The sequence below is a fragment of the Peromyscus leucopus genome, chromosome X (genome assembly GCF_004664715.2).
Source record: "Peromyscus leucopus breed LL Stock chromosome X, UCI_PerLeu_2.1, whole genome shotgun sequence".
NCBI classification, from domain to species: domain Eukaryota; kingdom Metazoa; phylum Chordata; class Mammalia; order Rodentia; family Cricetidae; genus Peromyscus; species Peromyscus leucopus.
In genome coordinates, this window is record NC_051083.1 from 108,187,254 (window position 1) to 108,214,448 (window position 27,195).

Below are 27,195 nucleotides of genomic sequence, written 5' to 3' on the forward strand. Positions count from 1 at the left end.
TGCCATAACCAAATATTATAGACTGGATAACAGAAACAAAGGATGGTCATTTTCCCATAGTTGAAGAGGTTAGAGGAACAGGACAAAGGAATGAACACAAACAGGGTCAGGTAAACGTGCTCTTCTTGACTGTGCACAGTCTTCTTATCCCTGTGTCTCCACATAAGGATCCCCACAAAGATCTCTTTTACAAGGGCACCAATCCCAATATAAGACATCCCCTCCCCCCACACACTCTCAGGCTTCTCATTTCAATCTAATTATTTTCCAAAGGCCTTATATCCTAACATCCAGTGGGAATTATGGTGTTAACATATAAATTTGGGGAAGAAATAATTCAATCCATAAACTTTTAAAGCATAAAATCATGTTCCATTAAGATAAAATTCAATGAGGTGAATATAATGGAAAATGAATTAGAATTAAAGATAATTTATATAAACTTTCTGGCTATTATTATTATTTTGGGTTTTTTGAGACAGGGTTTCTTTATTATGTAGCTCTGGCTGTCCTTGAACTCGCTATGAAGACCAGACTGGCCTCAAACTCAAGAGATCTGCCTGCCTCTGTCTCCAAACGCTGGGATTATTTTTGCTTCTTTAAAGGTAATTTTATGTAACCCAGGCTATCCTCAAACTTCCTATGTACTGATGAGAACCTTGAACTTCTGATCCTCTTGCCTTACACACAATTCCCAAGTGCTGGAATTATAAGCATGCCCAACTGTGCCCAGCTGATTTACTTTTTCAATAGTGGTGATGCAAGCCTGTAATCCCAGCCCTTGGAAGGTAGAGGCAGAAGGATCAGGAGTTCAAGTTCATTAAAGGTTACATATTGAATTCACATTAGATGCCACCCTGGTCTATATGAAACCTTATCTCAAAAGAAATAAAAACAAACAAAAACTCAAGTATAGTGCTGCATGCATATAATCTTAGCACTTGAGAGGTATGTGAGGCAGGAGGATCACTGAAAGTTTGAGGCCAGACTGGTCTATATAGCAAGTACTAGGCTAGTCGGGGCTGCATGGCAAAACCCAGCTTCAACAGAATAAAAACAAAAATATCTTTACATTTTATAGAACTAGGGGTTAAGCTCAGGGCTCCACACATGCTAGGTAAGGACTCTACCACTGACCAATAACCTCAGTCTTTTATTCAGAGACTGGATATTGCTATGTAACCTGAGATGGCCTTGAGCTCCTGAGCCTAGGCAATCCCCTGCTTCAACCTCCTGAGAGTCAGGACTACTGGCACAGGCATGGCACCCAGCTAAATCTCTTTTTAACTGATATATAAAGGCATAAAAATCATGCATATCTATTGAGCATCAAGTGACAGTTGAACTATCTATATCTCCTATCGGTTTCACTTTTTTTGGTGAAAACTTTCAAAAGCCTGTTTTGTTTTGAGACAGGGCCTCATTATGTAGCTCCAGCTGGCCTCTAATGCACAAGGATATATCTACTTCAGCATTCAGAGTGCTGGAATTAAGGCATGTCACCATGTCTGACACACCAGAAGATTTTATTCTTATCCAAATGCAACTTAATTACCCACTGATTAACCTTTCTCTATCCCTCTCAGTCCCTTAATCTCTCCCTTCTCTGCTAACTACCATTCTATCTACTTCTATGATGTCAATTCTGTCTTCTCTGTATGGCTTATTTCACTTAACATAATTATCTCCAGTTCCATCCACATCACAAATCACATTTTTTTTATCCAAGCATCAGTTGATGGACACGCAGGTTATTTCTGTTTCTTGGTCATTATGAATATTGCTGCAGCTAATGTGAACATGGAGTGCAGGTGAGTTTTCATCATAACTAATTTTATTTTCATTGACTATATACCAGTAGTGTAACTGCTAGATCACATAGTAGTTATACTTTAAATTCTATTAGGGACTTTCTTTTTGTTGTTGTTCTCTTGAGACAGGGTCTCTCAACATAGCTCTGACTTTTCTGGAATTCACTATGTAGACCAGGCTAACCTTGAACTCAGACACCTGTCTGCTGGGATTAAAGTCACAACACCTGGCATGTTAGGAACTTTAATACTTGCTGTGGGATGTTCTGTATGCTGTGAATATGTGTTGCTCTAATTGGTTGATAAATAAAATGCTGATTGGCCAGTACCCAGGCAGACAGTAGAGGCAGGATAAGCAGAGAGGAGAATTCTGGGAAGAGGAAGGCTGAGTGAAGAGACCAGGGAGCAGAATGTAATGGCACACAGGTAAAGCCATGGAAAATGTGGTGATGTATAGATTAACAGAAATGGGCTGAGTTTAAGTGTAAGAGCTAGTCAGTAGTAAGCCTGAGCTAATGGCTGAGCAGCTTGAATTAATATAAGCCTCTGTGTGTTTACTTGGGTCTGAACAGCTGCGGACCGGGCAGGACACAAGAAAACGTCAGCTACACATACTGCTTCTTCTTTCATTAGATAGGATTTTATCCAGCAGGTTTAGTGTGCCTGGAACTGATCATGCAACCTTGGCTGGCCTTAAACTTGTAGCCATCCTTCTGTCTAAACCTTACAAATGCTGGCATTACAGGCAGAAGTGACTATGCTTCCACATTGTTTTCCTTAATGACTGTGCTAGATAACATTTATTTACCAACTGTGTAAAAAGGTTCTCTTCTCTACATCCCCATCATTGATTGTTAAACTGGATTTGTTTTGAGAAAGTGTGTGGTGGTATTGTGCTCCCCAAAATATTGTGTACCCTAATAAACTTATCTGGGGTCAGAGAACAGAATAGCCACTAGGTACAGAGGCTAGAAAATGGAGGCACTCACGCCTTTAATCCTAGCATTCCAGAGGGAGAAGTCCCTCTGGATCTCTGTGAGTTCAAGGCCACATTGGAAATAGCCAAGCATGGTGACACACACCTTTAATCCCAGAAAGTGAGCCTTTAATCCCAGGGAGTGAGGCAGAAAGCAAAAAGGTATGTAAGACGTGAAGACCACAAACTAGAAGCTTTTGGCTAGTTAAGCTTTTAGGCTTTGAGCAGCACAGTTCAGCTGAGATCCATTTGGATGAAGACTCAGGCTTCCAGTTTGAGGAAACAGGATCAGCTGAGGAATTGGCAAGGCGAGGTGGCTGTGGCTTGTTCTGCTTCTCGGATCACATTCACCCCAATACCTGGCCCTGGGTACGTTTTTATTAATAAGACTCTGTAAGATTCATGCTACAAAGGGTCTCATGTATCTTTGGCTAGCCTCATGCTCACTATGTAGCTGAGGATGACCTTGAACTCCTGATTTTCATGCCTACATTACCCTAGCGAGGGCATTACTAGCATGTCACCATGCCCAGTTTTATGAAATGCCAGAGACTGAATCCAGGGCCTTGGGCTAAGCAAGCACTCAACTAAGCCCCAGCCCCAGCCCTTGATATTTTTTTCAAACAGCCATTCTTATCGGTATGAAGTGAAATCTCATTATGGTTCTGATTGCATTTTCCTGATGATTAGTGGTATGGAGTTTTTCCATCTACTTTTAGCCATGTTTTTGAGACATGGTCTTACTATGTAGCCCTGGGTATCCTGGAATTCACTATGTAGACAAGGCTCCTTCAAACTCACAGATATTCTCCTGCCTCTGCTTCCCAAGTGCTGGGACCAAAGACCTTTAGTCATTCTTCTGTCTTCTTTTGAGAAACTTCTATTTAGGTATTTTTTATATTTTGTAATTGAGTTGTTTCTTTTTCACTATTAAGGTTTTGTTTTGTTCTGTTTTGTTTTTGAAACAGAGTCTTGCTATATGGCCCGGGCTGACCTGGAACTTAATACATAAGTCAGGCTGACCTTAAACTCCTGGTCTACAGAGTTCCAGGACAGCCAGGATTGTTCCATAGAGAAACCCTGCCTAAAAAAAAAAAAAAAACCTCACTATCCTTTTGCTATAGGCTGCCAAATGCTGGAGTAGACATGCTTCTTCATGCTTAGCTTGACAACATGTCTTTTAGACACATTGCTACTCTCTCTGCTGGGAACTTCCTTGTTTCCAGGGTTACTGCAATAGTTTCCTAAGTTCCTTCCATCTCTTCCCTCAAATCCTTTCATTATATTATATTATGCTATCACAGTGATTTTCTAAAAGCCAACTTTGATTTAAAATTCCTTTGATGACCCAGGCATAGTGGTTCAGGCTTACAATGCTAGCACTTGGGAGGCTGAGGCCGATGGATCACAAGTTAGAGCACAGTCTGTCTCAAGAAAACATAAAATACAACCAAACAAAGCATAAATCCATGAATTCTTTTGATAGTATTCTTCTCCACAGAAGTGTTCCGAAAACCTGACCACACCATAAACCAGCCAAGTCTGGTGGTAGATACCTGTGCTCTCAGCTACTTGGGAGGCTGAACCAGAAAGGTAGGACCTGGGCAACTTAGAGACACCTTGTCTCAAAGTAAAAAAAATAATGTGTGTGTTTAGGTCAGAGGGCAGTTTGTGGAGTCAGTCCTTTTCATCTACTTTGAGATCAGACTGAGGACTGAATGCAAATCATCGAACTTGCATGGAAAGCACTTTCTAAATGTTTACTTTTATTTTATATTTATGAGTGTTTTGTGTGTGTGTGTGTGTGTGTGTGTGTGTGTGTGTGTGTGTGTGTATGTATGTATGTGCACCGTATGCATGCAGTGCCCGTGAAGGTCAGAATAGGAAGTCAGAACACCCGGGACTGGAGTAAGGAGGATTGTGAGTCACTATGTGAGTTCTGGAAACTGAACTCAGCTCCTCTACAAGAGAAGTAAGTACTCTTAAACGCTGAGCTAGCTCTCCAGCCCCATGGAAAGCATTTAGGCCTTAGTTGTCTTTGTTCTGTTTTGTTGTTCTGTTTTATGAGACAGGGATTCACAGAGCCCAGGCTTGCCTTGAACTTTTCATCTCCCTGTGTCCACCTCCTAAGTTCTGGGATGGCCCATATCTGATTTATATGACACTAGTACAAGCATTCTACCAACTAAAGTATATCTTCATCCCTAGGATTCTTTTTATCCATGTTCTGATCCCAGTCCTAGAAGAAAGCCAAACATTCAGGATGTTCTCGTTAGGTTCCCTCTACCCAAAGCCCCTACCACTCATCCACCTAAGCCTACCCCTGCAGTGACTGCTCTCTGATGGAGCCAACAAGAGGGGCCCTGGACGCAGATCAAATCAGGCTACAGCAGACTTCAGCTGTAATGTGTTTTTGTTTTTGTTTTTGAGACAGGGAAACAGTCCTGGCTGTTCTGGAACTCGCTCTGTAGACCAGGCTGGCCTCGAGCTCACAGAGATCCACCCCCACCACTACCACCACCAAGTGCTGGGATTAAAGGCATGTGCCACCACCGCCTGGCAATAATTTTTTTTTTTTTTATAAAGAGTCTCGTGTAGCTCAGGCTGGCCTCAAACTTCCTATATAGCCAAGGCTGGCTATGAACATTTTTTGTGTTATTCTGATTTTTTTTTTCCAGAAAGGGTCACATTATGTAGCTCTGGCTGTCCTGAAACTTACTCTGTAGACCAGGCTGGCCTCAGAACTCACAAAGATCCACCTGACTGTGCCTCCTGAGTGCTGGGATGAAAGGCGAGTGCCACTAAGCTGTGCTGTGGCTCTGAACTCTTGATACTCCTGTGATGATTATAAGTGTTAAGCACCACAACTTGCTAAGACTTCCGTGTTGAAGGACAACTAAGAATTGGGTAAATAAAGCAGTGGGACAGAAGCATTTAATCTGACAAGTCAGAACACGGTAAGGCATAGAAATGGAACAAAATACCTTGTACACTGGAGTGGTAGTTAATGGCTTCTGCGTGCTTACTGTTCTCATACTACGTTAATTGTCTTACATAGTGACAAAGGCTCCCTCCTTAACCACACTGGGGTCTGGCTCCTCTCAGACACTGAGTTAAATCCTAAGTCCAGTCAGTCCAGTTTTACAAAGAATCTGAGTCTCTAGCAACCACCACCCTTCATATCTGATCAAATTCCTCGTTCTGTGCTTGTCACTCTGGGCTGCCTCCAGCAAGAATTCCCCTAGATTTGACATTTCCTCTTGGTAATTTTCCATTTGTTGACCCCTGTCCTTTCCCTTGGCTACAAATTCCTGTCCTTCCTTGCTCTGTTTGAAGCGGAGCCTAACTTCCTTCCTCCGCTGCAAAATGGCATTGCTGTGGTCACTATTCCCATCCTGATAGAGCCTTTCTTTACCAGACATCCTGAAAGGTATGTTAACGAGGATCACATTTGGTTTCATGTAACCCTATGAGCGGCATATTTTGCTAACACTTTTTTACAGAACAGAAGACTGGAGATGACTGGAGAAGTTGGCCGAGTGGGAGGGAGGACAGAAAGAGTGACAGAGACTCTAGGGAACTCTTCAGGGCCAGATCCTAGTCCATCTGACCTGCCATAACAAAAATACCAGATACAAATGTGTTTGGTCTCTAGTCAGAAGGCTAGAAAGTCTTTTTGTTGTTTTTGAAGGACAAAGCCTAAGATCAGGCGCGAGCAAGTTCACTTTCTTCTAAGGCCTCTGTCCTTGGCTTTACATGGCCACCTTCTTCCTAGATACTCATATGCTCACTGTGTATGTGCCTCACTGATGCTGTTGTTGTTTGTGGGTTTTTGTTTTTTTGTTTGTTTGTTTGTTTTAAGACAGGGTTTCTCTGTGTAGCCTTGGCTGTCTAAGAACTAGGTCTGTAGACCACACTGGCCTCGAACTCACAGAGATCCGCCTGTCTCTGCCTCCCAAATGCTGGGATTAAAGGTGTGAGTCACTACAACCCAGCTGATGTTTCTTTTAATGGCCTCATATCCTATTGATGAGGCCACCAATCGGGTTTGATTAGGTTCCACCCTGACAGTTGCACTTTAACTTAAATACCTCTTCAAGGACCCTATCTTTAAATGTAGTCACACTCGGATACAGGGATCCAGCATATAAATTGGGGGAGAGACATCTGAGCTCAGTAAAGGATTTGAACCTTATAGACCAGTTTATTCTGAAACCTGGTGGTGAGTCAGAATCACTGGAAGATTGTTGGGAAACTCCTAATTCCAGGGCATGATTCATATTTGATCACTGTCAGCTAGGTTCTGGGGAGAAATCTAGTTCCTCTGTCCTTTCCAGTTGATTCTGGGGTAGTCAGGTTTTTCTCCCTACCCTGCTCCCCACCCAAGATACTAGGGATTGAACACAGGACCTTGCATGTGCTAGATAAGCACTTATCACCAAGTTCTATCTTCAGCCCTTTTGAAAATTCTGAGGGCCAACACAATGGCTCAGTGAGCAAAAGCATTTATTTGCCTTGTAAGCCTGATGGTCTGAGTTCAGTTCCCAGATTTCAAGGTGGAAGGAAAGAATCAACAGGTGAAAACTGTCTTCTGACCTCCAAACCCAGAGCATTGCACACACACATCCATACTCACAACAAAACACACAAACACACATACAATAACATAATAAAATTAGAGCAAAAAAAAAAACAGACAAAAAGAACACTTAGACCGTGGTGAACATTCAGCAGACACTAACTGCAACTATCTACATTTAAGATATGAATCCCTTCAGCTCTTTGGCTTCTGGTTCATATTCTTTCCAGCTAAACATTATTCAAATTGACCCTCTAACAAGCCAGCTTCCCTCCTGGACCTTAACTCCAGTAGGTTTTGCCTTCCCCCAATCCAGACTCACAGGGACAATTCCCTGACCTTGACTGGTTTTGGATTGTTGTCTCTGAACACTGAAGAGACTGAGCATAGCCATAGGGCTGGACTAGTATATAGAAAGCTTGGATGGACTTTTGCCTTAGTTGGAGATGACTGTGTGCTCTTTTGGCCCCAGCCCAAACTGTATGAGCCCTTCCCTGGAAGATAAAGGCGGAGAAAGGAAAGGGAGGGCTAGAGAGAGATAGCTGCTTTGTCAGCATTTGACTACACAGAGAGAGGAAGTTCCAGTTGCAGGAAGTGAGGCAAAGTTTAGCTATGCTGACAGCCAAGCAAAAGTCAGGAGATAACTGGGTGTGACTGGTCCACACTTATAATCCCAGAGACTCAGGAAGCCGAAGCAGGATGGGTCCCAGGAGTTCCAAACCAGTCTGAACTACAGTGTGGGACCTTGTCAAGAGAGAGAGAGAGAGAGAGAGAGAGGAGGACAGAAAGAGAGAGAGAAGGGGAGAGTGAGAGAGGAGAGGGGAGAGAGAGAGAGAGAGAGAGAGAGAGAGAGAGAGAGAGAGAGAGAGAGAGAGGTAGAGGAGGACAGAGAGAAGGGGAGAGCAAAAGAGGAAAGAGAAAGAAAGAAAAAGAAAGAAAGAAAGAAAGAAAGAAAGAAAAAGAAAGAAAGAAAGAAAGAAAGAAAGAAAGAAAGAGAGGGAGAGAGAAAGAAAGAGGAGGGAAGGAGGGGCCAGAGGGCAGAAAAGCAGATGCTGCAAGTAGATGCCAATTGATTACCATGAATGATCTTCAAGAAGGCCATCCTCTGACTGATACCAGGGTGATCCTTGGCAGGTATGTACCCCTTCCTGTAAAAGGGTACAAGACAATAGCTCTAAGGGAAAAGCCTGGCTCACCCCACCTTCACCCCCTCAATCAAAACAATTCTGCTTTCGATCTAGTATATTTGAGCTCTATCTTAGAACTTCTTACAAAAAAGTTCCAATGCCAAACCATTGTGATTACCTCAGCAGGTTAACTATGAATTTCACTTTTGATAAAATCTAGTTGCCACTGAGGTGTGGTGACTACGATCAAATATTCTCGTCTATTTATCAACATCTAATGCATTTTAGTCTCTGAAGGAGTGTCCTTTCTCCTAGTCAAAGCAAATGCTTCTGTTTGTACTTCAATTCTATCTTTTATCTTTTCCTTGCTTCCTATGAATCCTTATGCCATCCATTTTTTTTCCTACTATATGACAGCATACTACTTTTATGTTGGAATCATTTAGAGGGCCGAGTTGGTAGAGTTCTGTTTCTTGTTTGTTTTGAGCTAGGGTCTGGTATCAGACTGGCTTAAAATTCACTATGTCGAGCACGTCGGTAGTGCGTGCACGCCTTTAATCCCAGCACTTGGGAGGCAGAGGCAGGTGGATCTTTGTGAGTTTGAGGCCAGCCTGGTCTACAGAGTGAGATCCAGGAAAGGCGCAAAGCTAAACAGAGAAACCTTGTCTTGAAAAACCAAAAATTAAAATTAAAAAAAGAAAACTCACTATGTAGCCATAGATGGCCTTGAACTTGTGACTCTCCTGTCTTCACCTCCTGAATACTAAGATTACAGGTTTGCACCATCATGCCTAAGTTTGGACACTGTTGCTTTCACTGGTTGCAGTCTTGTGCCTTGTACACTTTTCTCCAGTATTTTCCTTAGCTTAGAAAAATCCCAAGCAAATATCCTTGCACAGGTAAGGATAAGGTCTCAAGAGATGTCTTTTTGTAATTTAACATTTCTATGGCTCCCTGTACATAGAACCTAGACATTATACTTTTGAGGGATCATATCTCCCAAGGGACAACTCAGTATTTACCAAGGGTCTAAAACAGTCATGAAATGCTTGTTCATCCATTCTACAATTATCTGCTGAACACATACCATGTCAGATGTTGTGAGTACTTGGACTATATCTGTGAACAACAGAAAAGTCTCTACTCTTTGGAATATTTTTTCCTTTCTTTCTTTTTGCTTTCTTTTCTTCTTAATTGTATGCGAGCCTGCAAGAGTTCATGGGTTACTATGTGATGAAAGTTCAAGCAGAGGGCATCAGATCACCAGCAACTGGAGTTACAGATGGTTCTGAATCATGGTGTGAGCACTGGGCACTTAGGAAGGTCCTCTGCAAAAACAGAAAGCATGTTGAGGCCCTGAGTCCTCTCTCCAGTCCCTGCTTTATCTTCATCTGAGACAAGGTTTTACTCTGTAGTGGAGCTGGCCTCAAACTCTTGCTCTTCTTGCCGCATACTCTTAAATGCTGGGGTTACAGAAGTACAGGACCATGCCTGGCTCCTCATCCTTCTCTTCTTGAAGGTTTTATTCTAGCAGGGATGGAAGGAAGAAATATATAGTAAAGAAAATAGATAGGGCTGGAGAGATGGCTCAGTGGTTAAGAGCACTGGCTGCTCTTCCAGAGGACCTGGATTCAATTCCCAGTGCCTACATGGTAGCTTACAACCATCTGTAAATTTAGTTCCAGTGAATCCAAAGTCCTTTTTCTGGCCCCTGCAGGCACCAGGAATGTTCATACTGAACCAACATACATGCGGGCAAAACATTAATACACATAAAATAATAAAACAAGAAAAGAAAATAGCTGAGAGGCCATGGAAAGGGGGGGCATGTTGAGGTTGTCTAAGAAGGAGTGGAAAGAGGAGTTAGGAGTTCCTATGGGGAGTCGGAGAGGGGAATTTGGGTGCTTTTGATCAAGATGCATTGTTTACATGCATCAAATTGTCAAAGAATAAATAAAAGTATTCCATCAAGACCGAAAACAAAAGAAATGGCTGGAGAGATGTCTCAGTGGTTAAGAGCAGGTACTGCTCTTCCAGAGGACCTCAACTCAGTTCCCAGCATTCACACTGGGAGGCCTGTAACTAGTTCCAATAGATCTAATGTCCTCTTCTGGTGTCTATGGGTACCTACACTCATATGCACACACTCCCCCACACATAAACTTACGTGTACACATAATTAAAAATAAAAAAGAGAAAATAATAAGATAACTATATAGTATATCAGAAATGCAGGAGATGGATGAAAATAGTAGGAGGAATATGAGCAAGACACACGATATTTTAAGTATGAAAATATAATAAAACCTATTATTTTGAGCCAGGCTGTGGTGGTGCATGCTTTTAAGTCCATCACTAAGGAGGCAGAGGCAGGTGGACCTCTTTGAGTCCAAGGCCAGCCTAGTCTATAGAGCCTGTTTCAGGATAGCCAAGGCTACACAGAGAAACCCTGTCTCAAAAAACCAAAACAAAAACAAAAACAAAAAAAAAGGAAAGAAAAAAAGAAAGAAAAGAAAAAGCTTTATTATTTTTTAAACTAAGTGTAAAAATATTAAAAAGGAAAAATAGCTGATTGTGTCGGCACACACCTTTAATCCCATTACCTGAGAGGTAGAGGCAGATGGATCTCTGTGAGTTTGAGGCCAGCCTGGTCTACATAGCAAGTCAGGCCAGCCTGGACTATGGAGTGAGCTGTGAAAGCTAAAGGGATAAAAGGGGAGAGGCGAGGACGTGGAGGTGACAGGCGTGAAGTCGGTGGAGGGCTTTTTATTAGTTATCTGTTGCTGTGTGATAAATCACACTAAAACTTAGCCACTGAAAACAAAAAACAACAGTGTAGGGCTGGGAGGGAGGATAACTCAAGAAAAGTGCTTGCCTCACGAGCATGAAGACCTGACTTCAATACCCAGGCCCTATGGGGAAAGCTAGGCATGCTAACATGGCCTTGCAATCCAAGCATCGGGGAGGTGGAGACAGGTAGATTCCATGGAGCTCATGGCCAGTCAGCCTGGTACACGCAGTGAGCTCCAGGCAAAAGGAGAGTCCCTATCTCCCAAACCAGGTAGGCGGCTCCTGCATTTGCTTCTCTGTTGATGGAATAAACATCATGACCAAAAGCAACTTGGGAACAGAGGAGTTTTTTTTAACTTACAGTTTACAGTTTATCATGGAAGGAAGTCAGGCTAGAAAGTCAAGGCAGGTACCTGGAGGCAAGAACTGAAGCAGAAACCATTAGAGGAATGTTGCTTACTGGCTTGTCCTCATGGCTTGCTCAATGTGCTTTTTTATACAACCCAGGCCCATCTGCCTTGGGGTAGCAACCACCCACAGTGGGCTAGGCCTCCCACATCATTAATCAAAAAAATACCACACAGACTTGCCTATATGTCAACATGATGGAGGCATTTTTTGCAAATGAGGTTCTCATCTTCCCAGATGACTCTACCTTGTGTCAAATGAACAAAATCTAATCACCATAGCTCTTGAGAAACATCATCTGAAGTTGTCTGACCCACATACAAAAGAAAGGGAAAAAATGCACACAAATTCAGGAGAGAGGTTTATTTGGATAGTTCTAGCTTTGGTTCTCCATAGGTTATACAGTTTTTTGGAGCATGAGGTAGTTTGAAAGTAATTGGCCCCCACAATCTCATAGGGAGTGGCACTATTAGGAAGTGTGGCTTTGTTGGAGTGGGTGTGGTCTTGCTGGAGGAAGTGTGTCACTGTGGGGGTGGGTTTTGAGGTTTCCCATGCTCAGGATACCTATTGCCCAGTTTCTAAGACCACTTCCTGATGCCTGCAAGATGTAGGCCTCTTAGCTATTCCTCTAGCACCATGTCTGCCTGCATGCTGCCATGCTCCCCACCATGATGATAATGGTCTGAACCTCTGAAACTGTAAGCGAGCCCCTTCAATTAAATCTTTTCCTTATAAGAGTTGCCGTGGCCATGGTGTCTTTTCACAGCAATAGAACCCTTAAGACAGGTGATTTTTAGTTTGTTTATTTATTTGTTTGTTTCCTTGTTTTTCGAGACAGGGTTTGTCTGTGTAGCTTTGTGCCTTTCCTGGATCTCGCTCTGTAGACCAGGCTGGCCTCAGATCCTCCTGGCTCTGCCTCCCGAGTGCTGGGATTAAAGGTGTGCGCTACTACTACTACTACCACCACCACCACCACCACCACCACCACCACCACCACCACCACCACCACCGCCCAGTGATTTATTTATTTTTTTAAGACAGGGTCTCACGTATCTCAACCTAGCTTTGAATTCACTATGTCTGAGAATAACTTTGAACTTCTGATCTTCCTGTCCACACCTCCCAAGTGCTAGAGTTACAGGTATGTTCCACCACACTAGGTATATGTATTCTGGGCAAGCACTCTAGCAGCTGAGCTACATGCCAGTCCACAAGAGATTGTAGGCATCGTAATCTTAGGCCTGAAGTAGTCTCTTCAAAGTGTCTTACTCACATGGTCAGCAAGGTGTGGCAGCCTGCTGGTCCAGGGGGAGGAAAGATGGGAAAGGGGTAGGACGCATTTTCTCATTAGTTTAGATACTGGGCTGGGTCGTCTGGTTTCTTGCCCTTCCTTCCTTCTTTTCCTTCTCTTTTTCTCTCTTTTGGGTGGGGTTTGAGATATGTAGCCCAGGCTTGCTCCCTATGCAGCTAAGGGTGACCTTGAAATCCTGGTCTTCCTTCCTCCACCTCTACCTCCAAGGACTAGACTACAGGCATGTGCCAACAATCTGTTTTCTTTCTTGAATAAAAGTCTTACGATGTAGACTAGGCTGGCTTCAGATTCATAATCCTCTTGCCTTGGCTGCCTGAGTGTTGGGATTAGTCATGAAGCATCACAGCTAGTTTCACCTTCTGTTTGAATACTCAAACATGCCAGGGTTACTCCACAGCAATCAATCCAAGAGAGCCAGGCAGAAACCACAAGGCCTTTTATGACCTCACTTTAAATGTCACACATCACCACTTCTGTATCCCATCAGTCACACAGGCCAGTAACTAATTCTAGGCAGAAGAAACACAAGCAAGCACATGACTAGTAGTGACTAGTGACAGGTGAAGACTGTTGGACACCATCTGGTAGCTGACACCAGAACCTTTGGAGGTATTCTTTTTTTTTTTTTTTTTTGAGTGAAATGGAGAGCCAGTGAAGGGATCTGAGCAGGACAATGATCTGTACTGTGGTTTCCATGCGTTACTGGTTGCTGTGGAAATGAAGTGGAGAGGGAACTGAGAAGGCCAATGAGGAAGCTACTGCAGGCCAGGGGAGAGATAGGCTTGATGAAGTGGTGCTGAAGTTGATGAAGACTGTGGTACTCGGGACATATTTTGAAGATAGCAATGGTAAGCTTTGCTGACGGGTTGGATGTGAGATGAAAGGAACTGGAGATGTGTCTAGGTGCTGGGGACTGCAGCTGGGGGGAGGGCTTACCTAGGATGCACAGAGTCCTGCATTCACCAGCACAGCATAAAGTGGGCATGGTGGTGCACGCCTATATCCCAGCGACAGGGAGGTGGAGAAGGGAAGGGGAGTTCAAGGTTGGGTCTACAAGATGGCTCAGCAGGTAAAAACATTTCTCTTGGAAGCCTGGTAACCTGACTTTGATTCACGGAACCAATGGTGAAAGTGAAGAACTACTAAATATGCCCTCTAGCCTCCACACACGTGCCTGTCATGTGCCTGTGGGACGAACGTGTGAGCCTGTGCCTACACACATCTCTCTTACACATGACTATCTTAAAAAAAATCAAAAAGGCACTAGAGAGCGAGCAGTCATAAAGGGACTTGCTGACAAGTCTGATGACCTGAGTTTGAGCCCCGGAATGGGAATGGTGTGTGTGGGGGGGGACAGTCAACTTTAGCAAGCTGCCCTCTGACCTCCACACACATGACATGGTTTCCACTCCTGTGAATACATTTAAAATTCATAAAAGATGACTTCAAGGGTTTTCCACCAATGATTTGGACAGAGACCTCCCCCTAAATGAGCTTGCACCATGGGAGAGATGAGACATTTATACGAGGAGCTCCATTGTGTGGCATAGGCACTGTGCACAGTAACAAGACACCAATGTCAGTGATGGAGTTAGATGAAAAAGTTCTAGAACAGTGGTGATGGTTGCACAACAACAGGAATGTTCTCAATGCCACTGAACTATGTACTCACTGTCAGATCCCAAAGCAAACACGGCTCACTGACTACCTGTGCCTCCTCCCAGCACTTCTCACCCCACCCCTACCCTAAACGGCTCCAGCACGGGCTGGACTTTGCTTCCCTCCCCCAGCTTCTCATTCATCTAGAAAGCTGCCATTTTGGCCATGAGTACTCTTGGTCCTCGGCTCCTCTCTGTATCCCCTTGCCCCTTCTCCTCTCTTCCTCTCCTGCTCCCCGCTCTCATGGCCTAGTTCAGTCCTGACCCTTCCAGATGCCTCTGACTGAACCCTCCCACACACTTACAATCAAATCCTTCTCCTCAACCACAGCTTGGAGCAGTCATATCGTCATTTCCACTCACTTACAGTGGTTAAAATAAAATGGCTAAAATAGTAAATTCATGTACATTTGACAATAAAAACGTTAACTGGCTGGGGGTAGTTGCTCAAGCTCATAATCTTAATACTCAGGAGGTTGTGGCAAAGGATTGCCAAGGGTGAGCCCAGCCAGACAAGGCTACATAGCACAATGTCTCACAAAATAAAGCCAGACATGGTGGGACAAGAAGATCAGGAATTCAAGGTCATCCTTGGCTGCATAGTAAGTTTGCAGCCAATGTAAGATACATGAGACCTCGATTCAAAAAACCCAAACCAAACAGTACTAGCTAGGTGACGTAGCAGTTGCCTGCAATTCAGGCTGGCTTGGCCTTATGCAGTGACTTCTGAGACAGCCTGGGCTATACAGTGAAACCCTGTCTTAAAAAAAAAAAAAACGAAATAACAAAACGCCCAAAACAGCAACAATAAAGATTCTATAAAACACTTTAAGTTCAAAGAATAACGAATAACAGAAAATGAGAAAATATAATCTTCAGGTAAGGGAAGTAGAGAAGGTTCTGCTTCTGTTCAACTAGTTTCAAATGGCAAGAGCCAGGGCACAGTTCAGTAGTTTTCTTAGAAGCCACTATACATTATCCTAGGGGTGAGTGAACTCAAGGCTAAGGGGATTTACTCTCATCTTGAAGTCAGAATGAAAGGATTTAGGATTTAACTCGGCCTCATGCAAGCTGAGGGCAGGGGTGGGGGTGTGGGGGGTGAGCGGCCGGGCAACAAGTCTAATACCAGAGAAAGCAGCCTAGGTGATGGTCTGGCAGAAGACCTGTGAGCAGAAAGATCCAGGGGTGGCTAACAAAGACTAGCACAATTGATTTCAGCCTCTTTAAAATGAGATGATGATGGACCAACTTACTATAAAGACAAAGGAGGGTAGCTTGAGGTGAATTTCTGTTTTGGTTTTGTTTTGAGACAGGGTTCCATGCATCATCATAGGCTGGGGTCACACTTGCGACTGAAGATGACCTTGAACTCCTGATCCTTCTCTTGATGAATTTGAAGGTGGCTTGGTAAGACTCCTATCTAAAGGAAGAAAAGGGGTGGGGGTACTGATTTATATATTTAAGAGTGCTCTGAGAAATGAGATAAATATTTTCTTGCTGTTTTCTTTTGTTGGCAGTGATGAGGTCTGAGTCCCAGACCTTGCACATGCTAGACAAGTGCTCCACCAATGTGTTACATCCCTAGGCTTTGCTTGCAATTACTAGTATTGCAATAGGTCAGGTCTAATTCTCGGGGCTCCAAGCACACCAGGGCCTCGGACACAGGTGACTCTGGGGAGAAAGGTTTTGCCATCAAGCTTGAGGATCTGAATTCATCCCTGGAACCCACATGCTGGGAGAGAATGGACTCCCCAAGTTGTCCTCTGACTTCACACTAAATCAATGTAATAATTTAAAATTTAAAAAAAAAGATGGCATCAGAAGGGATATTATGTTAGCAAAAGTTTAAGAAGCAAAAATATTTTTCTTCTTTTCCAAGTTCCTTTTCATCAAGGGCAGCATTATTTAACCAGGCAGATGGTACTCATGATTCCTTTGAAATGATATCCAGAATCTATCTTACTACACTAACCACTAAGAGCCCAAATTCCTGGAACCTAAATCCACATTTATGTGACAACCATACAAGCATATCTGAGTAACCTAGGGGCATGATCATCATTTTGCGTACAAAGACTTTTTGTGTTTCTTTTCCATCTTCGCTGTATTTTTTTTTGTCTCTTCACAAATCAAACATCTCTCACTCTCTTTGTCGCCCTTTCCTGTCATTCCTTTCATCTTTCTCTCTTTGGAAACGGCGGATTCTAATCTCAGTTCTCTTTTTTTCCGGTGGGTGACACTGGAATAATTAACTTCTCCGGGTCTCAGTTTCCCCCGGAGAAGGAGTTTAATAGGGGTGTCTTGCCTTTCAGGGTTTTCAAAATAACAAAGAGTACGTTATACACCTAGTCCTTGATATCCAGTAAGAACCCAGTACGTTCTGACCCTTCTCCCTCGGTTTTTAATCCTCTGACCTGTATTCCCCTACTCCTCACCCTAAAGTCTAGGTTAAGGCCATGGGAAAAAAAAAAAAAGTCCTGGCTGCTAAGAGGAAACGCTTGGGCTGGGCGGGGACTGCGAGGTGACCTGTGCGCATGTGCAGCCGCTGGGTCAGGCTCTGGCTTGGAGCTGGGGAGGGGGGGGGGATCGGGCTGCATAATGAGGAGGACCGGGTTTTTTCTGGATGCCCCCTTCCGGCTCCGGGAAGCGGCGGGACGTTGGTGCTCCCCCGAGCAGGCGCGACGCTAATCGAGGGCCACCCGGGCCCGGGCGGTAGGTCGGAAGATGGCGGAGCGGGAAAGAAGGAGGGGCTCTGTCGGGCGGGAGCCGAGCTCCCCGGGGGTGAGGTGGGGAGGCCATGGCCTAAGGCCAATAGCTGGGCTGGCCGGGGAAGCTGGCGGACAGCACCCAGTGGCTTTTTTTTTTTTTTTTTTTTTTAGCCCTGACGTGGACACCCTTGGTTCCGGTCTCCGAGTTCTCTCCGAGGGGGCCGAGGTCCGGCCTGTGGAGGCCGAGGGAGGGAGACAGAGTGACTTCCGTTTCCTTCTCCTAGGCCGCGGCCCGCTGCCCCGCCGAGTTGTGTTTTCCTGATCCGGCGCGGGCTGCCCCTCCTCCGGGACCCTCCCCTCGGGAACGGTCGCCCACGGCGGTTTGGACAGGCTTACTTGGCGCGGTGGGTACAGCTCTTGTGGGTTTCCCGCCCTCCCCTCCTCCTCTCCCCTCCCCTCCCTCCTCCCTTCCCCCCCTTTTCTCTTCTCCTCCCTCCTCCCCCCTCCTCCTCCCCGCTCTCCTCTTCCCCCCTCCCTTCCGCTTGGGCTAGCTCTGCCTAGTTGGGCGGGAAGGCCGCGCCCGCCCGCGGGGAATGCTGGACTGGGCTCCTTGTCCAAGGTCCCCGGGATTGCCCCTGGAAGCCGAGTGTAGGGTGGCTGGCTTCAAGCCTTCGGGTCAGCCTCCTTAAACTTCGTGACACCTAAGGTAAATCTAGTTAAATAATTAAAAAAAGATAGGATCAACCTCCCCCCCCCATCTGATGCCTGTGGCGTGTATGGGGCAGGAAGAGTAGGTTTCTAGCAAGGGTGCGTGAAACCAAAAGCCTGAGGGCCCAAGAGCTTCCAGAGGAGGAAATAGCTGGTCATTCTTGCCACCTTTGGTCACTTCCCCAGCATTATTTCTGAAAGAAAAATGTCAAGTTGACTTTCGGTTTCAGTATTTTTAACTCCACAGTTGAATTGTGGGGGTGTTATTCTTTGAAGGGAGGGGAGTAGTGATTGCTGGAACTAAGCAGTGGCCCTCTCCATCTCCAAGAAGAAAAATGTTTTAGTGGAAACTTTGGGAAAAACCAACCCATTAGATTTTAATAATCTACTACTTTGCCTTCAAGTATAATTATGTCACTACTCAGTCATCACAGCTATACCTTGATAATGAACGAGTCATAGAAATTTAGTAAGACTGGAGATTACTGTAGTATTTCTTCGCTCTTCTCATTTTCTCCTGAATACTTTTTTTTTTTTTTTGTAGCCAGTTCAAGAGAACACTGTTAAGAGCCGGCCATCTTAGAATTAATTATACCGTCTTAGAGTTGGGAAGGATTTACCCCAACCTTTTGGTTTTACAAAGCAGAAACTGAGGCTCAAGATTTCATGACTTGCCTAAGGTTACATGGCTAGTTAGATGAGAACTCAGATTCTGTGGCTCCCTGACCACCTCTCCTGATGCTTTTTATAACCTCTAAGCACAAAATCTAAGGATATTGTCTTTAACATTTCTGTACAGCATACTACTACTTTCTGCTGGTGTCTGCACCGTTTTCAGTGTACTTAACATGTATGTACTGAACATGTATGTACAGATTGTGCCTGGTTTGTTTTCCTCCATTACTTAAAAATTGGAAAGCATCTTAGGTGAGACAGATTTATACCTACAGACACAAAACATAAGTTTATGTCTACTTGGATTGGGTCACATGGATCCTTGAAAGCTATACAGGAAAATGAGTAACGCTGGTCACTTCTGAAGAAGAGGGATGGAAAACTTCACTTTGCTTTTCTCCTGTGCCTTAAATGTATGTTTGAATGTTTTACTATAAACAAGTTTTGATTTTATTACTAAAAAGTTTTTAAAGCACACATAGATGCATGTCAACATAAATATTTGGAGTTGATATTTATTACCATATCTATTTATGTATCAATGATTTATACTGTAAAATCCCATGTGGCTTATGTTGTCTTAACAGACAGGCTTGATTATTTGGATATTTGTGTTTCTCTTTTGGCTTTCACTTATTGTTCCCCCTATTCATGTGAAATGGTAAAAAGGTTAGTCTCTATTTTTAGGAAATATGGTAAGCTTCCTGATTATCAAATAGCGTGGCAAATTATAAAATTCAGATATCAAATTTGACATGTAGATAAATCTGAATCACAGGGTCTTTCTGGATTACAATTATTTTTAAAAAGATTAAGAATGTAAAGATTACATTGGGATATGTAGCTCAGTGTGGTACAGTGAATGCTTGCTTACCATGTACAGGGCTCTGGGTTTGGTTTGATTTTGTTATTATTTTTGTTTTTTGAGACAGGGTTTCTCAGTAGTTTTGGTGCCTGTCCTGGATCTCGCTCTGTAGCCCAGGCTGGCCTCAAACTTACAGAGATCGGCCTGACTCTGCCTCCGAGTGCTGGGATTAAAGGCATGTGCCACCACCACTGGCGGTTTGATTTTTGAACATCTCAAAGAAAAGGTTAAGCCGGGTGGTGGTGGCGCAGAGCTACACAGAGAAACCCTGTCTTGAAAAACCAAAAGAAAAAAAAGAAAAGGTTAAAAGTTGACCAGAGTACATTATTATATAATTGGTGAAAATATAACATAAGCCATTGTTTTGGACAATGAATATATACCAATAGAAGAAAGGGAAAGAAAGGCAAACTTGGTGGCTTAATCCCAGCACTGGAGTCAATGCAGAACTGCAAATTCAAGTTCAGCCTGGGCTATGTATTGATACCCTGCTTCAAAAACAAGTTGGATTGGAGAGATGGCTCAGTGTTTAAGCTCCCTGGCTGCTCTTCCAGAGGACCTGGGTTCTATTTCCAGCACTCAACATGGTATCTCACGGCCACCTGTAATTCCAGTCGCACAGGATTCAACGCCCCCTTTTGGCCTGTATGGGCACTGCATGCAAAACACCCATACACATAAAATGATAAACCATCAGAGTCGGGGCACACACTTATAATCTCTACATTTGGTAGGAAGAGGATCAAGAGTTCAAAGCCAGCTTGGGATACATCTGGACAAACAGAATCACAATCAATAAAATTTTTATATTGCATGGCATCATTTGGTGTTTGCTTTTTGTGCCATCTTTACCAATCCTCATGCACTTTATACAGTTTTAAAAATAGTAAATGTTTTAGGTTGGGGATAAAAGCTTCAAAGGGTTTAATTAAGGGTTGTAATTCAGTACAGAATGTGTACATAATATTCACTAGGTGCTGTAGTCAGTCCCTAGAACTAAGAAAAAAAAGTAAGCTGAACACACCCACAGTGTTCTCTTGTTTACAGATAGGTTGATGAGGATCCAAAGATGAAAAAAATGAATTGCTCAGAGTTAAACTGTTTATTTTTAGCAGACTTCGGACTGGGCTCTATATTCTAGTCTAGAGCACCTGTAATTTTATTGCTTTTATTCAGTGAGGCCAACTAAGGTAACAAAATAATGCTGGCTAAAGGTTAGTCAGATATTTCAGTGGGCTAGCATTATAATTAATGTGCCAGTTAATTTAGTATAGCACTTACAGTTTTAACATAAATGTTCCCCTTAACTTTTAACGTATCCTCTGTATTTAATGACTGGAGACTCTAAATGTAATAGTGATAGTTAAGTCTAATAGCAAGTGCTAGCAGGAGGGAAAAGGCTATGTTTTAGAAAACAAACATTTATTGGGTACCTAATATGTGCCAAGAATTTGCACTTTGTGTTAGGGTTCAAAAGATGAATAGATACCACATACAGTGATATACATTTGTCATTTTTGTACTTGGGAAAGTGAGACAAGAGGGTAACATGCTCCAGGCCAGCTTGGGCTGCATATTGAGACCTCATCTCAAAAAAAAAGTACTAAAAGTTGAATATGGGAAAGTGCTCTTGTTATTTTGAGGCAGTAAGATTATGATAAGCTGTCGATTCTTAAATTTTATCTCTGGGGTAATCTGTTAATAGTATTATGTAACCTTTTAGCATTGTCTATAAGGTCATTGTCGATTCAAGGAGACAAACAGTGTTAGAAAATGAGAAATTAGTACTGAAGTTAAATAATTATATACAGAGGAAAATATCCTGAATTGTTTAGTTTTGAGGGGGGAGGACGGTCTTATCTTTATTTCCACTATGTTTTGGGATTGTGACTCTTAGTGCCTCCATGTTTATTTTCTTTTTCACAAAGACATGTTTATTCTATTTAATTCAAAACATAAAAAGGGTGTTTTGGCTATTTTAAATTAAAAGAGCATGTTCTAGAAAATTTATGAAGTTTGAGGTAAGACAGAAAACTAAGGGCCCAGTTATTCAGTACTTTATTACTCAGGATTTTGTTGTGATTCCTATGTCCAAAAAAGTCTTTCAAAATGTAATTTTTGTTTGATAACCTTTTTATCTGTACAGATTTGAGCTCCTTGGTTCAAAGATTCAGATTCAATTATATTTTTAATTATTTCATTATATTATTATTATTATTATTGTTGTTTGGTTTTTCGAGACAGGGTTTCTCTGTGTAGCCCTGGCTGTCCTGGAACTTGTTTTGTAGACTAGGCTGACCTTGAACTCACAGAGATCCACCTGCCCCTGCCTCCTGAGTGCTGGGATTAAAGGCGAGTGCTACCACCTGGCTCTAATTTTTTATTTTGCGTTTTGTGGCAAGGTTTGCTGTGTAGCTTAAACTGGCACATTTATATCCTGCCAGCTACTCTGGAGGTTTAAGCAGAAGGATCTGGTTCAGGGTTTTGTTTTTGTTTTTAATTGATTTTTGTAGAAAGATCTCTTGAGCTTGGGATTTTAAGAATAGCCCAGCAACAGTGAGACCATCCCATTTTTTTAAGGCCTTATAATATCAGTTACATTTTAAAGAGACAAAATAAGAATAAGGTAGAAATTGAAACCTTTAGTAACTTGTGGTTCATACTTTATTTTTTGGAGATAGATGGGGCCCTGATATGTATCTTCAGGGTGACCTAGAACCTCCCCTTGCCTGATTCAGGCTTCAGTTTCCTGAGTGCTAAGATTATAGACGATGCTACCACACCCGGCTTTCTTTCATTTAATTTGACGTACTTTTTATTATTACTGTTGTAGTTGTTGGTATTTTGAGATTCGGAGTCTCTCTGTGTAGTCCCGGCTGGCCTTAAATGCACAGAAATCCTCCTGCCTCTGCTTCCTACGTGCTAGGATTACTCCCAGCCCCCTGGCATTTAATTTTAAACTTCTTGTGATAAGTATCTGAATTTGAATTTTGTGAAAGTATAAATGGCAGTTGCTGGCCTGTTTTGTTTTCTGTGGTAGGTGCAGAATAGGATGTAAAAAGGAAGAACTGGGTTTCTGGGTTTGAGATTAGGAGAATTTGTGAGTGCTCACAAACTCTGGGAAAACAGTTGTAGAGGTAATGTCAAATATCAATGCATAGAGTTTGACTTTCATAAAGTCCTATATGGTGGTGCACATCTTTAATCCCAGCACTCAGGAGGCAGAGGCAGGAGGATCTCAAGAGTTTGAGGTCAGCTTGGTCTATAAAGTGAGTTCTGGGCCAGCCAGAGCTGCATTTGACCTTGTCTCAAAAAGAAACAAAAAAGACATTGCCTATCATATTACATGTAGTTCTTGATAAAAATAATTATTAACCCACTGTTCATCTTAACCCAGTTAAGAGCACTTGCTGCACTTTTTACCTTTTTGAGGTAAGGTCTGCTATGTAGCCCAGATGGGACTTGAATTCTTTTTTGTTTGGTTGGTTTTTGTTTTCGAGACAAGGTTTCTCTTTGTAGCCCTGGCTATTCTGGAACTCTTGTAGACTAGACTGGCCTCGAACTCAGAGTTCTGCCTGAAGGCATGCACCACTGCTGCCCAGCTGGGAATTGGATTTTTAATTTTCCTACTTTAGCTTCCTGGTGTCATGGATATATCATCATTATAGGCTAAGATCGACTTTTTGTTTATTTCTTGAGACAGTCTCATTGTGTAGCTGTGGCTGTCCTAGAACTCGTGTAGAGTTAGCTAGTCTTGAATTTGTGGTCAGTCCTCCCATCCCTGCTTCTTGAGTATTGGGATTACAGGTATATGCCACCATGCCTGGCTAAGACGGACTTTTTTTTTTTTTTAAGGGTATTTGGTTAAATGGAGAAAAGGTGGTGCTACTATGTGAAACACATGGACCTGTGCCACAGCACAGTTTATGTATCTGCAACCATTTTATTGACCTCAGAACATAGAGCCTGACCAGGATGGGACACTCCTGTAATTCCATTATTAATTATGAGTAGAGAAAGGAAGACCTTCAGTTCATGGACAGCCTTGGATACTAATAAAACCTTTTCTCAGAAGTGAAAAAAGACACTGGGCAGCGGTGGTGCAAGCCTTTAATCCCAGCATTCAGAAGGCAGAGCGGGGGACAAGGTTAGGAAGCTTCACATTTTCTTATACTTCAGTAGATTCTGCCAATAATAGTTATGGTAACTTCTTTAAAACTATATTAATCACAAGAAATGGGTTTGATTTTTTTTTTTTTTTTTTTTTTGTCTGTCATTTACCATGTTAGGTCTGACAACCACCAGTCAGCAGCACAGTTTGCCCATTTTATACATGAAAGCTGTAATAGATGTGTTCGGTAAGTTAAATCAGATATCACCTAGCAAAACATCCTAACGAAATTTTAAGGTATACTGACAAGTTGTAGTTATTATGAAAGGAAACAAGGTTAAAAAAAAAAGGAGGACGAGATAGAGGATTGTATAAACATGTGCTTAAATGAAGGCAATTCCTCATTGCTTTTAAGCAAGTTTTCTGGATTTGAGCAGATATTTCCCTGCAGCTAAGCATTTAGTTATGATATGGTATTAAGGTAAATAAAAATTGCAAGGTAGTGTTTGGTACTTGAGGACATTAAGTATGTACTTTAAAAATCTAGGTTATTGTTACTGAGGTAGATTACTTTGCCCAGTTTTTAAGCTAAAACCTAGGGTTGGCGGTGCATGCCTGTAATACAAGTACTTAGTACGTGAAAGGAGGAGGATCGGGAGTTCTAGGCCAGCCCAGGATACATAGTAATTTTTTAAATTTTTTTTCAAGACAGAGTTTCTCTGTGTAGCTTTGGAGCCTGTCGTGGAACTTGCTCTGTAGACCAGGCTGGCCTCAAACTCACAGAGATCCACCTGCCTCTGCCTCCCGAGTGCTGGGATTAAAGGCGTGAGCCACCACTACCACCCAGCTACATAGTAAATTTTAAACCAGGTTTTCATGAGACCCTACCTTAAAAAAAAAGTAAAATTAATTCAATAAAAATAAAATCTAGACAGGATAAGCCTACCAAATGTTTTAGTATGGACAACAAAGTTGTTTACAAATAGACCAGAATGTTTTTGTAGTGGGAAAAGGAAAAAAGTAGGTTCCCATGAAGAATTTGTTTAAAAGGCCTGGCATAGTGGTATGAGTTTGTCATACCAGCACTCAGGAGATTGAAGCAGAAAGATCACAACTTTTGAGGCCAGCCTGAGCTGCATAGTGTGGCACTGTCTCAAAAAAAAATAAAATAGCTAGGCATAGTAGCACACGCACATCTGTAATCACAGCACTTAGGAGACAGAGGCAAATGCTAATCAAGATCAGTGCTGATGAGATGGCTCAGTATGTAAAGTTGCTTGCCCCGAGCCTGACAATCTGAGTTAAATCCCACATGATGAAATGAGAGAGCCAGCGACTGCAAGTAGTCCTGGCTTCTGCAATGCCCCCTCCAAATAAATAAATAAATAAATAAATAAATAAATAAATGAATAAATGAATGAATGAATGAATGATTAGTTAATGTGATTTTGTGTTTTCAAGTTCGTGATTCTGCAATGCCTTGTGTTTTCAAGTTCATGATCACCCTACAACTATAAAACAAGTGTGTGGCTAGTAATGGGCTATGTGAGGCCCTGTCTCAAAAATAAAATAAAAAGTTTTGTTTAGCACTCACTTGAGATTCCTAGCATGAACATAAAATAGAATATTTCATTCCAGGGTCTCAAAGTACAGCTCTGGTAGAATGTTTTCCTTGCATGCATTGGCCTTGGTTTCCATCCCAAACATTACAAAAAAAATAATAATAATGTATTCTGAGAAATTTCTAGGGTAGGTAATACAACTGATTTGCCAAACCATCCACTAAACGAACACCAACATGGCATTGTGAGATCACCTGATTGTACCCTGATCACTGTCAGAATAAGTTATCTAATCAAGTATGGAAGATCAGAATAACATGTAATTCTCTTCCAATAATTAGCTATGTGGCCTTGGTCAGATTTTCATTTCTAAATGCCTTAGTGTCTTTATCTATGAAAGGAGTGATTTCTGCTGTCCTGTTCAGCACAGTCTGTTATATGAATTGTTTTTTAATCTTTTGAGAACATCTCACTTTGTGCCTCTAACTGGCCTGGAACTCACAGATGTCTGCTGCCTCTGCCTCCCAAATGCTGAGATAAAAGACATGGACACCATGCCCAGCTCATTGTGTGTAATTTTGCTTCTGAATGTCTATAAAATATAATACTTTTAATTTTCAGTATAATTGTTTCTCAACCAGCAGCCTCTTTGTAAAAGATATATGAAAAATAAAGTAAAACAAAAAAATTGAGGGGCATTTTTGGCTAGAGGTAGGCATAATCCTTTGTGCTTATTAGACCTTTAAAAATCATTGTACTTGCCAGAGGTGGTGGCGCACACCTTTAATCCCAGCACTTGGGAGGCAGAGGCAGGCAGATCTCTGTGAGTTCGAGGCCAGCCTGGTCTACAAAGTGAGTTCCAGGAAAGGCGCAAAGCTACACAGAGAAACCCTGTCTCGGAAAAACAAACAAACAAAAAAACCAAAAAAAAAAAATCATTGTACTTTTTTTCCTTTTTTTTTTTTTTTTTTTTTTTTTTTTTGAGACAGGGTCTCACTATGTAGCCCTGAGTACCCTACAACTCACTATGTAGATCAGGCTGGCCTGAAATTCACAGAAATTTGCCTGCCTCTGCCTCCTTAGTACTGAGAGATTAAAGGCATGCATCATCAAGTCCTCCTAATTAATTTTTACATGGCAATATATGAGTGGTTAACTAGAAATCAGTTAAAAATACTTTTCAAAAGAGCACATTTATTTTCAACTCAAAACTAATGAGCTAATCCAAATGTGGCTTGTATCTATAATACCAGCATTGGTAAGCTAAAGCAGGAGACATTGGAGGCCATCATGAACTACGTAGTGAGTTCTAGGCCAACCTGTTCTACAGAGTAAGACTCTGTCTCAAAAATAGACAAATCCCCTCCCTTCCAACAAAGTAGCAATCAGGGATTAACTCATTTCCCCCTTTTTGTAGCTGAGTTCTTTCCATCTAACCAAAGGATCAAAAGGCATTTGATTCCTGGCAAGTCCATCACTGAGACTTCACCTCTATCTTCTCCATCTCTTGTCTAACCTGATGATCAAACAGTGTTGATATCAATTTACAGTTTCTCCTCTCTTGTATGTTTTCCTCCTAGACAGTTATCTAAGCCTTTCCAAGTTCCTCCACCTTCCTCTCCCCTCTTCTCACTTGCATTCTCCAGGATCTTCTCTCTTTATCTTTTCCACATCCCTCCACCTTCCACTCCCCTCTTCTTTTTGCTTTCTTCTCTGTGATCTTCTCTAGCCTTTCCATGTCCCTCCACCTTCCACTTCCTTCTTTCCTCTTGCTTTCTTTTCTGACTCCTCTCTTTGTCCTTTCCATGTCCCTTCACCTTCCATTCCCCGCTTCTCCCTTGCTTTCTTCTCTATGATCTTCTTTGTCCTTTTGATGTCCATCCACATTCTACTCCCCTCTTCTCT

General features: G+C 42.4%; 1 protein-coding gene across 8 annotated transcripts in view; it reads left to right on the top strand.

The window, feature by feature from the left end:
* Positions 1 to 8,360: 8,360 nt before the first annotated feature.
* Positions 8,361 to 27,195, top strand: part of LOC114701517 (X-linked inhibitor of apoptosis) — a 51,070-nt gene continuing 32,235 nt past the window's right edge. For 3 of the 8 annotated variants that reach the window (XM_028881620.2, XM_037199326.1, XM_028881622.1), the window contains exons 1-2: positions 17,182 to 17,373; positions 17,541 to 17,773. The gene's annotated coding sequence lies outside the window, so the exon portion shown is untranslated. Of the gene's footprint in view, positions 8,501 to 15,974; positions 16,069 to 17,181; positions 17,374 to 17,540; positions 17,774 to 17,891; positions 18,076 to 27,195 lie in introns of those variants that run through there. The other 5 variants (XM_028881623.2, XM_028881624.2, XM_037199325.1 and 2 more) reach the window with 4 other exon arrangements.